The following is a 13,710-nucleotide window of genomic DNA, read 5'->3' as shown; positions in this document are numbered from 1 at the left end:
GTGCAAACAGATGTTGCATAAGCTGCAGTGCATTGCACAAGTGGGCTGACACTGTTGGATACAAAACAAAGACTTGTAAAGGACTTTCAGTGTGGCTTATGATGGGCTTCAGTGAAGTCAGTAGTTGAAATCCTAACACCAATTTTGCATGTTCAGCTCACATGTTTCAGGAAGGACTTATCATTTATAAATGTGTGTGCATTATGGCACCTTATTTTGGTTTGGAAGTTCCAGGAAACTCCACCAGTGGCATATTTGGCACACTTTTTCAGGCTAATGAAATTTTCTCAGGAATTTTATGGTGAATTCTTCACAATAGAATTGGCTTTTCATTTATATCCTTTACCTGGACTTGGAACATAGATTTTGAATACATTTTTAAAATTATTATTATTTCATTTATGTTATTATTATTATTAATATATTATGGTTCATAAGGTATATCACAGTGCTTTACAAAGTTAAAATGCAACAATAAAACAAAGATATTTCATTAAAACCAGATGAGAGCAAGAGAGAGAAACAATAGAGCAAAATAGCCGCAAAACATGAGAGATTCACTAGTCAAATTCAGTTTCAAAGGCCAATTGGAATAGGTTTACCAGACTGTGGAAAGTCGACATAGGTGATATAGACTTCCCTTGGAAGGAAGTTCCATGGGGCTGTAGTGCAGAATGCTCTGCTCCTGTTGGAGGCTAGCTTAGTCTCCCCATTAGGTAGGAGTGAGAGCAGGGTCTAGTTTTAAGAACCTAAGTGCCAAGGAAGCTCATATCAGAGGAGATGCACGAATAGCTTAAACGACTATCTCAAAAAGACAATATGAAAGTGAAATCGGTGGTTATGTTTGAAATGGATGGTTAATGAAATGTTGGTGAATGCATCGATCCTTTGTAATTGAAAAATCTTCTAATAAAGTAGTTTAAACAAGGGTTTACTCAAGTACTTTTACTTAAGAAACAGAGTTAGGTGATTATGTGGTTTACAAATCTTTTTCCCGTGTATCACACAGTATTCTGGGCTTAAAGATAGTCAGTAGACAATTTAGGTTATTTTTAACATTGATCCTTTGATACTTATGATAGTGTTTCTGGTATGTGAATGTTTTGTTTTGTTTTAATATGTTTTTAAGGATGTTTTGTTGTAATATATATTAAAGTCTGTTTTTATGATGTTTTAGAGTGTTTTTATTTAGTGCTGTTGTTTGCTGCCCTGGGATCCTGCTGGGCGGAAAATAAATAAATAAATAAATAAACATTACAGTGCAACATATTTCAGTGTTACGACATTCTTGAGTAGCTATGCCAGCACATAAATGTAAAAAGGGGATGTAAGGTAGCATCTGTGTAAATTGGGAATATATGAGATATACTTTAGCTCATACTGTATGCTATCTCCACAAAGCATTTACATGCCAAATGACGTTGATTTTAATGGGGCTTAACTATAACATACCATCATTCCTTCTTATGCAGGGCTGATTTATGCAACTGAAAATTAACCCTGATTGTGAGGCATATTCAGTGTCCCCTGGCATCTGTGTGTTAAGTGCAAAGATGTGCAGTTAAGGAGCCTTTGTATGTACTGTTGTACATGCAGTCTTCCTTTCTATAGATCAGTGGTTCCCAACCTTTATGACCACGAGACCCCCTTTATAAGCTGAATTTTTTTTGTGACCCCCTCCCCCCAGGGAGGCAGGCTGGCTGCCAGGAAGGAAGGGGGAAAGCAGCCTTTCTTTGCAGCCTTGTTTCTTTTTGCTTCACAAAAAGCCCTCTCCTCTCATTCTAAGTAAGGGCGTTGCCAGTAGCGGCAGTGCAAGGAGACGGGAATCAGTGATAGTAATCCCCTCTTCTTCCTGGTAGCTCCACCCTCAGCCTCCTTTGGCATCTGCCATGTATTTTATACGCAGATGCCTGCCCTTAGTGCGCCTGAAAGACGCTCTGGAGCTTCAGGAGAAGGCCTCTCTTCTCATTTGGAGCAAGGGGGAGGTGTCATCTGCAGCGGCAGTGGAAAGCAGACAGTGTAGAAGGAGTGAAGACTTTTTTAAAAAATTAATAAATAATTCATTTCTTTACTGTTCACAGTCGCCACTGGATTACTTCGCGGCCCCCCTGGGGGTCCTGGCCCCCAGGTTGGGAACCACTGCTATAGATGTTCAAACAGATGCCAGGAAGTCGGGTTAGCCAGCATGGACTTACTCACACATTGACTGAATGCATGAACTGGGTCTACTGAATAGGGCATAGGTTCCTATAACACTGCAGTTGCAAAAGTCAATACTCATTGAAAGAAAACTGAGAGCCAATTAATGCAAGAATGTGTTGTGTGTGCAAAGCTTTTATTTAACATGAAAACAAACAAAAGGAGAAACACATCCTTAGAATATAACAAATGTAACCATGAAGATAAAGAGGAAAAACAAAATGAAAAGGGCAATAATGAGAATATTTACTCACTGAAAATAAAATCCTGGGGTCAGGTGCAATTAAACCAAAGTGGTCAAGCTGGCTCTGCCGTTAGGTGGAGAGAAGTAACTCTCCCAGGCTGCTAATTTTTGGCATAATGACAGGGCAGCAAATTCTTTAATTTATTGTTATTTTATTTTCAATACGGGGGGAGTGCTTCAGGTTCTATGCACCTGGACTGGGGTGGGATGGGGACAGTATTTGCTGCTTTGCCTCAGGCAGCAAAATACTTTGGGCTGGCCCTGGAAGGGATTGTGCTGGTATCATTAGATGATCCCATTTTATATTCCTTTATGAACAGCTCCCTACTGAACATCAGCAGTAAGTGTGTCTGTGTGTATGTGTATGTAAGAGCGAGAGAGCAAGTGAGCCATGTGTTCAAACTTGTATGGCAATCATTTGCTAGCCTCCTCACCAGATTCTTAGTAAATGTGTTTCAAATATGCCTATTCCATTTTTGGGATGGATTTTATTAACTGTACGTAGTAGCACTATGAGGATCCCATTGTTCTCTGGTGGAAGAAATGGAAGTATAGATCTTATCTGGAGCCTTGATTTCCCCTCCCCAAAGACATACAGACCTGCTTGTTCTTTCTAGGCATAGCATGTATATAGGTAGAACAAAAACCTCTAATAAAAGTTCTGGATGCTTTCCAGTGTTAAGATTTAGATGGAGCAGTGAGATCAATATTTTCCCTTTTTTAAAAATGTAAGCAACTTTGAAGAAAATCAATAAATGTGGTGGACTGTCTAGCATGTCATAAATAATTGGTAAACAGGACCAGGAAGTGTCAAATGTACATGTTCTGATGTGTGTGTGTATTCAAAAATTATAATGCAGAGATGTCCTTGGTTTGAAAACAGCATCAACATGTCAATATGTGTTTTAGTTCATGTGATGTTAAAAAAAAGCCTAGTAATAAATATGTTGGGTTGGATCCAGACCTGCCCTTCTGTTAATGGAGGGAATTCTTCTGTTTGTGGAAGATCCTGAGATCCAGCAATGGCTCCCATTAGAGGAAGGGGAGAGAAATGGATTTTTTTGCTGATTTGCCCTTGAAGCCCCCGCACCAGCTCCCATGCTGTTCAAGAGGGTCCTCCAAACCTCCAGAGCAGCCTTTCAGGGGGCTGCAGGAGGAAAGTGAAATCAGCAACAACAAATCTTTTACCCATAGATGCACCCAGTTAGCAGAGCTCTGCTCCCCTCAAGACTAGGTCCATCCTATTAAATTATAACTCTGTTCCCATCACCCTTCAACTCATTAAGGGTAATATTCTGAAACATGGAGCCTCCATGGATGCAAAAGGCTGCCGCTTCAGACAGTCACCATTCAACTTGTGGAAGGCAACTGAAACTGGGATGGAAAGGAAAGTGAAGCTAGTGTGTTGGTTCCTGCTGCCCTTGCATTGGGATTGTAATAGCTGCATGGGGCAATAGCATACTGATGAAGGAAGTTCCTTGTTCAAACCTAAGTCCAGCCATGAACTCTCAGGGTGGCCTTGATCAAATTACACTTTCTTGGCCTTAGCACCCTACCCAATCTGTGACATGTAGTTTGCCCTATTTCTGCAGCATCAACTGCGATGGTTCTTTAAAATATATATTAGTATTTTGCATAATATATGCATTTTTGCATGCAATTTCCCCTAATGGGGGACGGGGAGGTGGAGTCGCAGTGATTTTTCGAAATACCATCTACCTAACCAGACATCCCCTCCCACAGTCTTCAGGGTTCGAATGCATTTATTTGAAGCTGGGTGCTCGAGACAGAACAGGGATTCTGTTGGTGTACCGCCCACCCCGCTGCCCAACTGTCTCCCTTCCTGAGCTTACTAGGGTAGTCTCGGATCTGGTACTGGAGTCCCCAAGACTTGTAGTGCTGGGTGACTTCAATATCCATGCCGATACTGCCCTTACTGGAGTAGCTCAGGATTTCATGGCCTCCATGACAACCATGGGTCTGTCTCAAATAATATCTAGCCCCACGCATGCTGCTGGTCATACCTTGGACCTTGTTTTCTGTATTGGACGGGATGTAGGTGATCTTGGTGTGGAGGAGCTGGCATTAGTTCCTTTGTCATGGACAGATCACTTCCTGGTTAGGTTCAAACTCACTGGAGCTCAAAACCTCTGCAGGGGTGGGGGACCAATTAGAATGGTCCGCCCCAGGAGACTGATGAATCCAGATGGTTTTCTGATTACTCTTGGGGATTTTCCTGTCACCTCGGCAGGTGATTCTGTCGAAGTCCTGGTTGACCTCTGGAATGAGGAAATGACCAGGGCCGTGGACACAATCGCTCCTAAGCGTCCCCTTTCGCGCTTTGGAGCCAAGTCCTCCCCTTGGTTTACTGAGGATTTGTTGGCAATGAAGCGCGAAAGACGGAGACTAGAGTGACGTTGGCGGAAAACTCTGAGTGAATCTGACCAAACACGGGCCAGAGTCTACCTAAAGACCTATTCCGTGGCAGTGAGGGCCCAGAACAAATCTTTCTTCTCCGCCTCCATTGCATCTGCGGGATCTCGCCCAATGGAACTGTTTCGAGTGGACAGGGATCTCTTACACTCTGACCCCCATGAATCTGATGTTGACCACTCAGCAACCCGTTGTTCTGAGTTTGCGTGATATTTTGCAGATAAAGTTGCTCAGATTCGCTCCGACTTAGACGCTAAAATTGATACAGTCTCTGTGGATGTAACTTTGGCCCCTGCTTGTCTAATTAAAATGGATTCTTTCCAGCTTGTTCAACCCGAAGATGTGGACAAAATTCTCGGAGAGGCACGTCCGACCACCTGCATGTTAGATCCTTGCCCTTCCTGGCTTATAAAAAATGCCAGAGGGGGACTGGTTGAGTGGACCAGGGAAGTGATTAGTGCCTCCTTACAAGGCAGAATGCCCCTTAATTTAAAGGAGGCAGTGATAAGACCTTTATTGAAAAAATCCTCCCTGGACTCCTCAATATTAGGCAACTACCGCCCAGTCTCCAATATTCCTTTTTTGGGCAAGATAATAGAGCGGGTGGTGGCCACTCAGCTCCAGAGTTTTTTGGATGAGACAGACTATCTAGATCCATTCCAATCTGGTTTCAGGCCCGGTTATGGAACTGAGACGGCTTTGGTCGCCTTGGTGGATGACCTTCGTAGGGAACTGGACAGGGGGAGTGTGTCCCTGTTAGTTTTACTGGCTCTCTCAGCAGCTTTCGATACCATCGACCATGGTATCCTCCTGGACCGCCTCTCTGGGATGGGACTTGGAGGCACGGTGTTACGATGGCTTCAGTCCTTCCTAGAGGGACGAACCCAGAAGGTGGTTATGGGGGATGCCTGTTCGACCCCTTGGCCATTGACCTATGGGGTCCTTCAGGGTTCAATTCTATCCCCCATGTTATTTCACATCTACATGAAACCGCTGGGAGAGGTCATCCGGAGTTTTGGGGTTCGGTGCCACCAATATGCTGATGACACCCAACTCTACTCCTCTTTTCCACCTAATGATGCCAAGGAAGCTGTCCAGGTTCTAAACCGATGCCTGGTATCAGTGGTGGACTGGATGGGGATGAACAAGCTGAAATTAAATCCTGACAAGACAGAAGTGCTCCTTGTCAGTCGTAAGGCGGATCAGGGGATAGGGATTCAACTTGTCCTGAAATCGCAGGTGCGCAGTTTGGGGGTACTCCTGGACTCAGCTTTGAGCCTGGAGGCCCAGGTTTCTGCTGTTGCCGAGAGTGCCTTTGCTCAATTAAGATTAGTTCTCCAACTGCGCCTGTTCCTTGACCTGTCTGACTTGACTATGGTGACACACGCCTTAGTTACATCCCGATTAGACTACTGTAACGCGCTCTATGTAGGGCTGCCTTTGAAGACTGCTCGGAAACTTAAATTGGTACAAAGAGCTGCAGCCAGAATGTTAACTGGAGCTGGGCTTAGGGGAACACACAACCCCTTTGTTGTACCAGCTCCACTGGCTGCCAATATGTTTCCGGACACAATTCAAAGTGCTGGTTTTGACCTATAAAGCCTTATATGGCTTAGGTCCAGGTTATCTGTTAGATCGTATCTCCCCCTATGATCCTGCCCGGACTCTGAGATCATCCGGTGAGGCCTTACTTTCTACTCCTTCTTTTTCACAAGTTTCTCTTGTAAAGACACAAAATATGGCTTTTTCGCTGGCTGCCCCCAGATTGTGGAATTCCCTCCCCAGTGAAGTACGATTAGCTTCCTCACTTCTTTCCTTCCGTGCTAAGGTGAAGACGATCCTATTCAGACGGGCTTTTAATTGAATTGGTAATTAACTCTTACCTTGTATTTGATTTAATTCATTTTAACTATTTTAATTCTGTATATTTACTGTTTTAACTCTTCATGATTATTTTTGTAAGCCGCCCTGGGTTCTTTGGAAAAAGGGCGGGGTATAAATATTTTAAATAAATAAATAAATAATAATGTAATGTAGGATTTTAATATCATCTTCAGTAATATATGAAATATTAGGAAGGTTCATAATAAAATGCAAATTGAACAAATTTCTTCCCCATCCCTAGTGGGATATGGTGCATGGGGCTGTAGATTTTGGGTGGGGGAGGAGTTGGCAGAAATCACATACCCTTGTCATGAACTGAAAGCAGCTTAGGATGTTCAACATCAGCAAAAGATTTTTTTTAATCCAGGCAATTTTATAAATTTCTGGAGCAGGAATGGGGAGCCTGTGGCCCTCCAGGCAGTGAATTGCAGTAGCTTCTTTCAATGTAGTTTCAGAACAATTGGAAGAAACAGTATTTTTTCTGGTAAAAAATAAATTGTTTTTTTCAGTTTAATTTTTTTTCCAGAGGGAAAAGAAGTGCTTTCTACAGCCATCTGAGAACAAATATGTAGGCTTCTGCCGTGTGTGTGTAGGCAGGCACACACATCAGGAAGGAATTATTTTTCCTTGCTTTCCAGAACACTAGCTATATTGGTCTCTTGTAGTTAAAAAACTCTCTTTATACTTACTTAAGAGTAACTGTATCAAATCCAGTGGGACTTACTTCTGAGTAGATCTGCATAGGGAAGTCTAATCTGAAATAGCCATGGTAAACATCAAAGTGGAGACAGTCCTTACTTTGGATTAGTGAACAGGGTTTTTTTTGTCTCTGGCTCTGCCCATCATTGGCTCTGACCTTGCCCACTGCTGGCATGTGCCCCTGACAGATTACCCAAAAGAAAATGGAGCTCTCAAGAAAAAAAGGTTGCTCAATGGCCATCTCTGGTCTACAGTCTTCTTCTTGTCCAATGGGGCTCCTGTTTTACATGGGATGTACAAGCTCCCTGTTGCTACTCCCTCTACATAAGCTTATGCCTTTCTGCTTCGGGACGGGGATATAACAGCAAATGGCTATAGTTGTAGTCTTCATCCAGGTCATATGTTTTCCAGGACCAATTTCCCCATCCTTTCAGTGGTTGAGGGGGCAGTCACCCTCCTCACTGGAAGTGTTTGAGGGAGAGGTATTGGGGTTGGAGGATTTGTGCCACTAGGCTCAAACTGTAGGAAAGCAAATGGTAGACCACTTCCTGTCCTTTAGTCTGTCTCCTAGGCCCAGTTGACTGAGAGTTCATGGATCTCTTCCGCTGTCTCTTGTAAGGGTAGAGTTCATATGCAGCTGCCAGTCCTCATTAGTTTGGGGTGTTGGGAGGAGGCGAAGGGCATGTCATTCCAAACGGGCATTTGCACACATGGTTGTGTTGCTGTTCTGATCCTTGGACCCTCTTCTACTATATCCTTTCCCCATTTGAGCTCTTGTAGTATCTGAATGTGGTGTGACTATCCAAATTTGTCAACTGAGGAAGTAACACTTGAACACAATGAAGCCTGAGTGGCTCTTAGATACCAAGGCCCAGTAACCATGGAAACAAGTTTGAGTGGGAATGAGCTTTAAGCAAAGACTCCTAGCCATATGAATTTATAGTTGAAAGTCTAGTTACAAATAATTGGGTGTTAGAACAAATTAAACCAGAACTGTCACTAGAAGCTAAAATGATGAAACTGAGGTTATCATACTTTGGACACATCATGAGAAGCCATGATTCACTAGAGAAGACAATTATACTGGAGAAAACAGAAGGGAGTAGAAAAAGAGGAAGGCCAAACAAGAGATGGAATGATTCCATAAAGGAAGCCACAGACCTGAACTTACAAGATCTGAACAGGGTGGTTCATGACAGACGCTGTTGGAGGTCACTGATTCATAGGGTCGCCATAAATTGTAATTGACTTGAAGGCACATAACAACAACAATAAAATAATCAGTTCTGAAATTCAGAAATGTGTTAATTCTGCATTGCAGAAATGAAAATCTGTGAGATGTTGAAAAAAAAGAAAGTTTTAAAACATTAAATGATATTAATAATAGCTTCCCACCCTTGTGTTGGAGAGGCTGCAAAATACAGGGCAACTTATTCCACATGTGATGGGAATGTTTCTCAGTGAAAACTTTTTGGTCTCAAGTGTTTGGCCTAATATTGGACAAACCAAACAATTAATCACTCCAGAACCTCAATTAATTTTTTAAATAAAGGATAAATAATGATTAATTTTAAAATCCTAAAACCGGCTAATTTAACAATATAACAATACATATACATTTGCAAATCATGTACTATAATATTAATGATCTTTCTTGTTGTTTGTTGTTATATGCTTTCAAGTCGATTATGACTTATGGAGACCCTATGAATCTTTTTTGGATATATTCATAGGGTTTTCATGGTAAGAGGCATTCAAAGGTGGTTCACCATTAGGGTTGCCAGGTCCATGGCCTGGGCCTGGCAACCAAGAGGTCTTCTGTATCTTTAAAAGTTGTGGAGGGGGGGAGGGAGAATTCCACCTTCTGGCTTTTCCCATTACAGAGTTGCAAGAACACCTGCACTTGGCTGACTTTCTCTTTTCCTAAAGATACAGGATCAGTCTCAGGCCAAGAACCTGGCAACCCTATTCACCATTGCCTTCCTCTAAGTCTCCCAGGCAGTCTCCCATCCAAGTACTAACCAGGCCTGACCCTGCTTAGCTTCCAAGATCAGACGAGATTGGACGTGTTCAGGGCAGTATGGCCGTAGGTGATGATCTTTCTTAGATGTTTAAAAATGACCATGTTTCATTATAGTGTTTGATCAGTTATGCTCTTTTTTTCAAGTAACTCCACTTCAGCAGAATTCCAAAATAGTATGTAGGAGGGAAGGAATATTGAAAAAGTACTGCTTTTTTAATAACTCAATGCATGGATTTTTTTTTTAACTCACTGGTTCTTCCGGAAAGAAAACTAGTGTCAGCTTAATGCAATGATCCACTAAGCTGACACATAATCGATCCAGTTTCATTGATTACACATTTAATATGCCTCAGTTTATGCAGTGCCCAAGGTATACACTGGAATGGAACCACTGCTTATTCATCTATATAATTTAACAGAGAATTAGAATGTAATAAGCCCATATCCATGTGCAGTATTTAATTTAACCTGTTGTTGTTTTTTCATTTCTATGGCACATTTAGTGCCATCTAATTTACAACATTTGTTACTTTAGATTTAATGCCAAGAATGATGTCTCTTTATGTTGCAAATGAACTCCATACTTGCAGCATTAAATATGTGCGTGGTCAGAATCCACTGGCACATCAGTTCCCCAAAGCGAAAGATCACTACAAATTTTAGCATCGCTGTTTTTTAGCTTTTTCTTTGCTTTTTCTGTCAAGAGGGAGGGAGGCAGGGAGGGAGATCAGAACTGTCCTCATGCATATGACACACAGCCCTGGGGAAGATATAAATCTGGAATGAAAATGAATTGCTTTCTACTTTGTTGCACATCTTGTACTGTGTTGGTACAGGGCTGGTCAAAAGCAGCACATCCATCCATTAACCTTAATGCAGAAAGTTGTCGCAGACAGATTCAAATAATAAAAAAGATGTGGTTTTAAAATAAAGATTGGAGAATCTGGGCTTAATTGCCTTTTTTCTAAAAACAGAAACTCTCAACTGTTCTTTGGAGAGGGAAGATTTATGCAGATAAAATTCAGAGTGCTTTCCTCAGCTGCTGTGTTTTGAATGGACATTCAAACAGATGGTAACGTTCAGAAAGGGAGGAGCATCAAATGTGTAGATAAACGTTAGTAAATCAGTTTTGGATGACTATGTGATCTCAAGGACCTTTCAAAGAGTAGAATTCAGCAGGGCAATCATCAGGGATTTCTTTGTCTCAGCAGTATAGAACATTCCTAATAATCTTTGATAATGATGTGTTTCCTTATGTATCCTTAGCTCTTATTGAGCTGAAATAGCATACTCCTCTTTCTTTTGCTTTGGTACAGCCAGTTCTTATAAATGTCAAGGTGAACATTAACAGGAGGATAAAACATAACAAATGTCTTGAAACTAGACATTCAACCAGATGCGTCTAGTTAGTGCTTGATGATACTTGATGATACCGTATTTGGACAATTCTGAAAGTATAAAATTGGCAGCGAAATAGATGTTGTGTGGATTTTTTTAATGAGTTGATGTTTAAAATACAGTATGCTGAATGGAAAGGCTGGCCTTTCATTATGGAAGATGTGGAACAGTTATTTATCCTACATACTCCCTAATTCTTAGGAATGTCTCAGTGAATATCTACCCTGAACCCCCAACAGCATTTTGGATATCTGATAACAGCACATGTCATAAACTGGAGTAATTACCTCCATGGCTATATTTTCTTCACAAGTCAACAGCAATATTGTACACATACGTTTCTAAAGAAAATAAATATGGTTGACACAAAAATGCATGACTACCACAGGCCTGTGCCTCCTCTTCTGTCTCCTAAAGTATATAGTGAAAGTGATATCACTTATTCTCCAAATAATTTAGATTTTAAAAATCCTGTTTGGGGTAAAAAAAAACCAGTAGTCCACAACTTTTTCACTGCTAGTGCATTTAAAGCTATCCTATAGGAAACAAACTGGTCTACGTCATTCAGGAACAATCTAATTTTGAAATGGTTTGGATGATGATGATGATGATTTTTTGCCCAGCACTCTAACGAGAAATATTTGGCCAGGTGGCTGCAGCCACTGCTTACTTCATTATCTCTAATGCCTTGGGACCTGCCTAGGGTGGCAAGATGCAAAGAGAACAGGGATTTGCCACATCTCAGTGGTAGAGCATCTGCTTTGTATGGAGAAGGTCCTCCAAGTAGATAGTATTGATTGACATCCTGGACAGCTAGACAGTATTGAGCTAGATGAACCAACTGGTGTAAGGCAGCTTTCTATGTTCCTGTGTACCTTTAACAGTCATGTAGGAGATGGAACTTTGGACAGCAGCTTCTGCAACTCCTTCTATATGACTACCAAGGGTGCAGGAACCCTGTCCTTCTTTGCATCTGCTTATGCTAGCCCTGCACCCAGTGTACATATCAGGTGGTGGAACCCAGAGATGGTTGAGATAAGGAAGATGATGACAGCTGCAGTAACTGTAGCTGCCTTATCCAGTGCTTCTGTTTACAGTGCTGGGTTGAAGAAGTACTGGTTGGCTGGAGCTGTATTAATTTAAGCACTGCTGCCTGTCCCCTCTGCAGCTCACCACAATTGCCTATTGACAGCTGATCCCTGGTAAACTTTGTGGATGCTTGGGAACACCATCATCAGGGAGGCTTGGGAACATCATCAGGAATGTGCTTGGAGGGTCTCCCAGAGGGCCCCATGCTCAGGGCCCCATCCAACCTAATATGAGCCCTGGTTAGCTATGCTTGCAAAATCATTAGTTCAAACTACTTTGTGCCCTTGCCATACTTCATTTGTGTATTCTGGTCTTCCACACAAAAGAAAGTGGTGCATCACTCTTCTCTCAGCACACCTTCCCAGGAGGTGTCTCTGTATTGTCCTCATGTTTTCTTACATAATGCTAATCAAGCTTGTAGCTAGATAGAAGGCAGTTACTGAACTAGTAATCTTCATTAGCCCGATAAATTAAAATGTTTTATTAGCAGAATCTTCCTTGAATTTGTACACAAAAGAGAGAATAAAATTGTCAATGAGAACTACATGTTGCCTCCTGGATCACAGGCAGCATGCCCTCAAGTACCCAACCAGCTGGAAAACCGTGAGAGAAGACTATTGCCCCAAGTCCTGCTTGTATATTTCCCATAGGCATCTGGTTGGCCACTATGGGAAACAGGATGCTGGACTTTATCGTCCTTTGACCTGATCCAGCAAGGCTCGTCTTATGTTCCTTTTCAGAAACCCTGCCTGTCTCATGTTACAAGCGGAGGAGTGATGCTGATATGGTTTCCTTATTAAAGAGTGGGACTATAGCACCTGGGGATTCAGATTTCAGATGCAGTGTGGAGCATTGCCTGTTGTTTGGAGTCACCAGTGATGTTCCTGATTCTTTGCCCTGGGGTAACATGAGTTAGGCCCCATTATTTATTTATTTATTGCATTTATATACTGCCCCATAGCCAAAGCTCTCTGGGCAGATTACAACAAATTAAAAACATTAGATTAAAAACATGGAAGATACCTAACTACCAGGCCCCAGAATCTGATTTTTGGAAACCTTAAAAATCTTGTAATGATATACGCACTTGCCTTCATTGGGTGTGTGTGTGTGTTTAACTTTTTTTCAACCTCTCATTTCGCTTCATGCTTTAAATCCAAGTCATTCTGAGTTCCCGAACCTATTTTCACCTCCTCTGCCTATGGGTTTAAACCTTTTGTGCTGACCTATACTGCAACACTCTGTTGTGCTACTTTTTACTGATAAATAGAAACTGAGGTACTTACAAATCCCTCAAGGCTAAAATAAATCCTATTGGGGGAGATGGCAAGCAAGTGACACCTACCATTTTTTAGTTTTGTGATTTTTGGAGACACGAGTGTGCAATAGGAACTTGGGTAATTTAAAAAAAAGCCTGCTTGACCTCAAAGCATCAGAGTTTGAACATTGGCCCCCAGATTCTCTCAGAGTATCATCAGAGCACATGTGCTGTCATTACTTCATCTATAGTATCACTGCAATTAGCAGTCGCAGGGTTTAGTGGGATCCCCCTTAAAGGGATATAACCTGGAGCCCTTGGAATCCTGCTGTAACAAATTTGTGAGGCTCTTTGAGGTCAAAGTCACCCACATCTGGGCTGACCTTGTTACTACAATTGGTGTAAGTTTGGTGGAGGTGGTTAATTCAATAACCAACAGATACAGTTAAACCAACCAAAAACAATCCATCCAGCTGCCATATA

At 41.8% G+C, this 13,710-nt stretch overlaps 1 protein-coding gene across 7 annotated transcripts in view; it reads left to right on the top strand.

Annotated features, from left to right (window-relative positions):
- The window catches only part of SLC4A10 (solute carrier family 4 member 10), a 307,201-nt gene that overhangs the window by 110,159 nt on the left and 183,332 nt on the right, over positions 1-13,710 (top strand). The window lies entirely within an intron of this gene.

The sequence above is a fragment of the Rhineura floridana genome, chromosome 2 (genome assembly GCF_030035675.1).
Source record: "Rhineura floridana isolate rRhiFlo1 chromosome 2, rRhiFlo1.hap2, whole genome shotgun sequence".
Taxonomy (NCBI): domain Eukaryota; kingdom Metazoa; phylum Chordata; class Lepidosauria; order Squamata; family Rhineuridae; genus Rhineura; species Rhineura floridana.
Note: the sequence above shows the minus strand (reverse complement) of the source record. Positions and strands in the feature narration are given on the sequence as shown.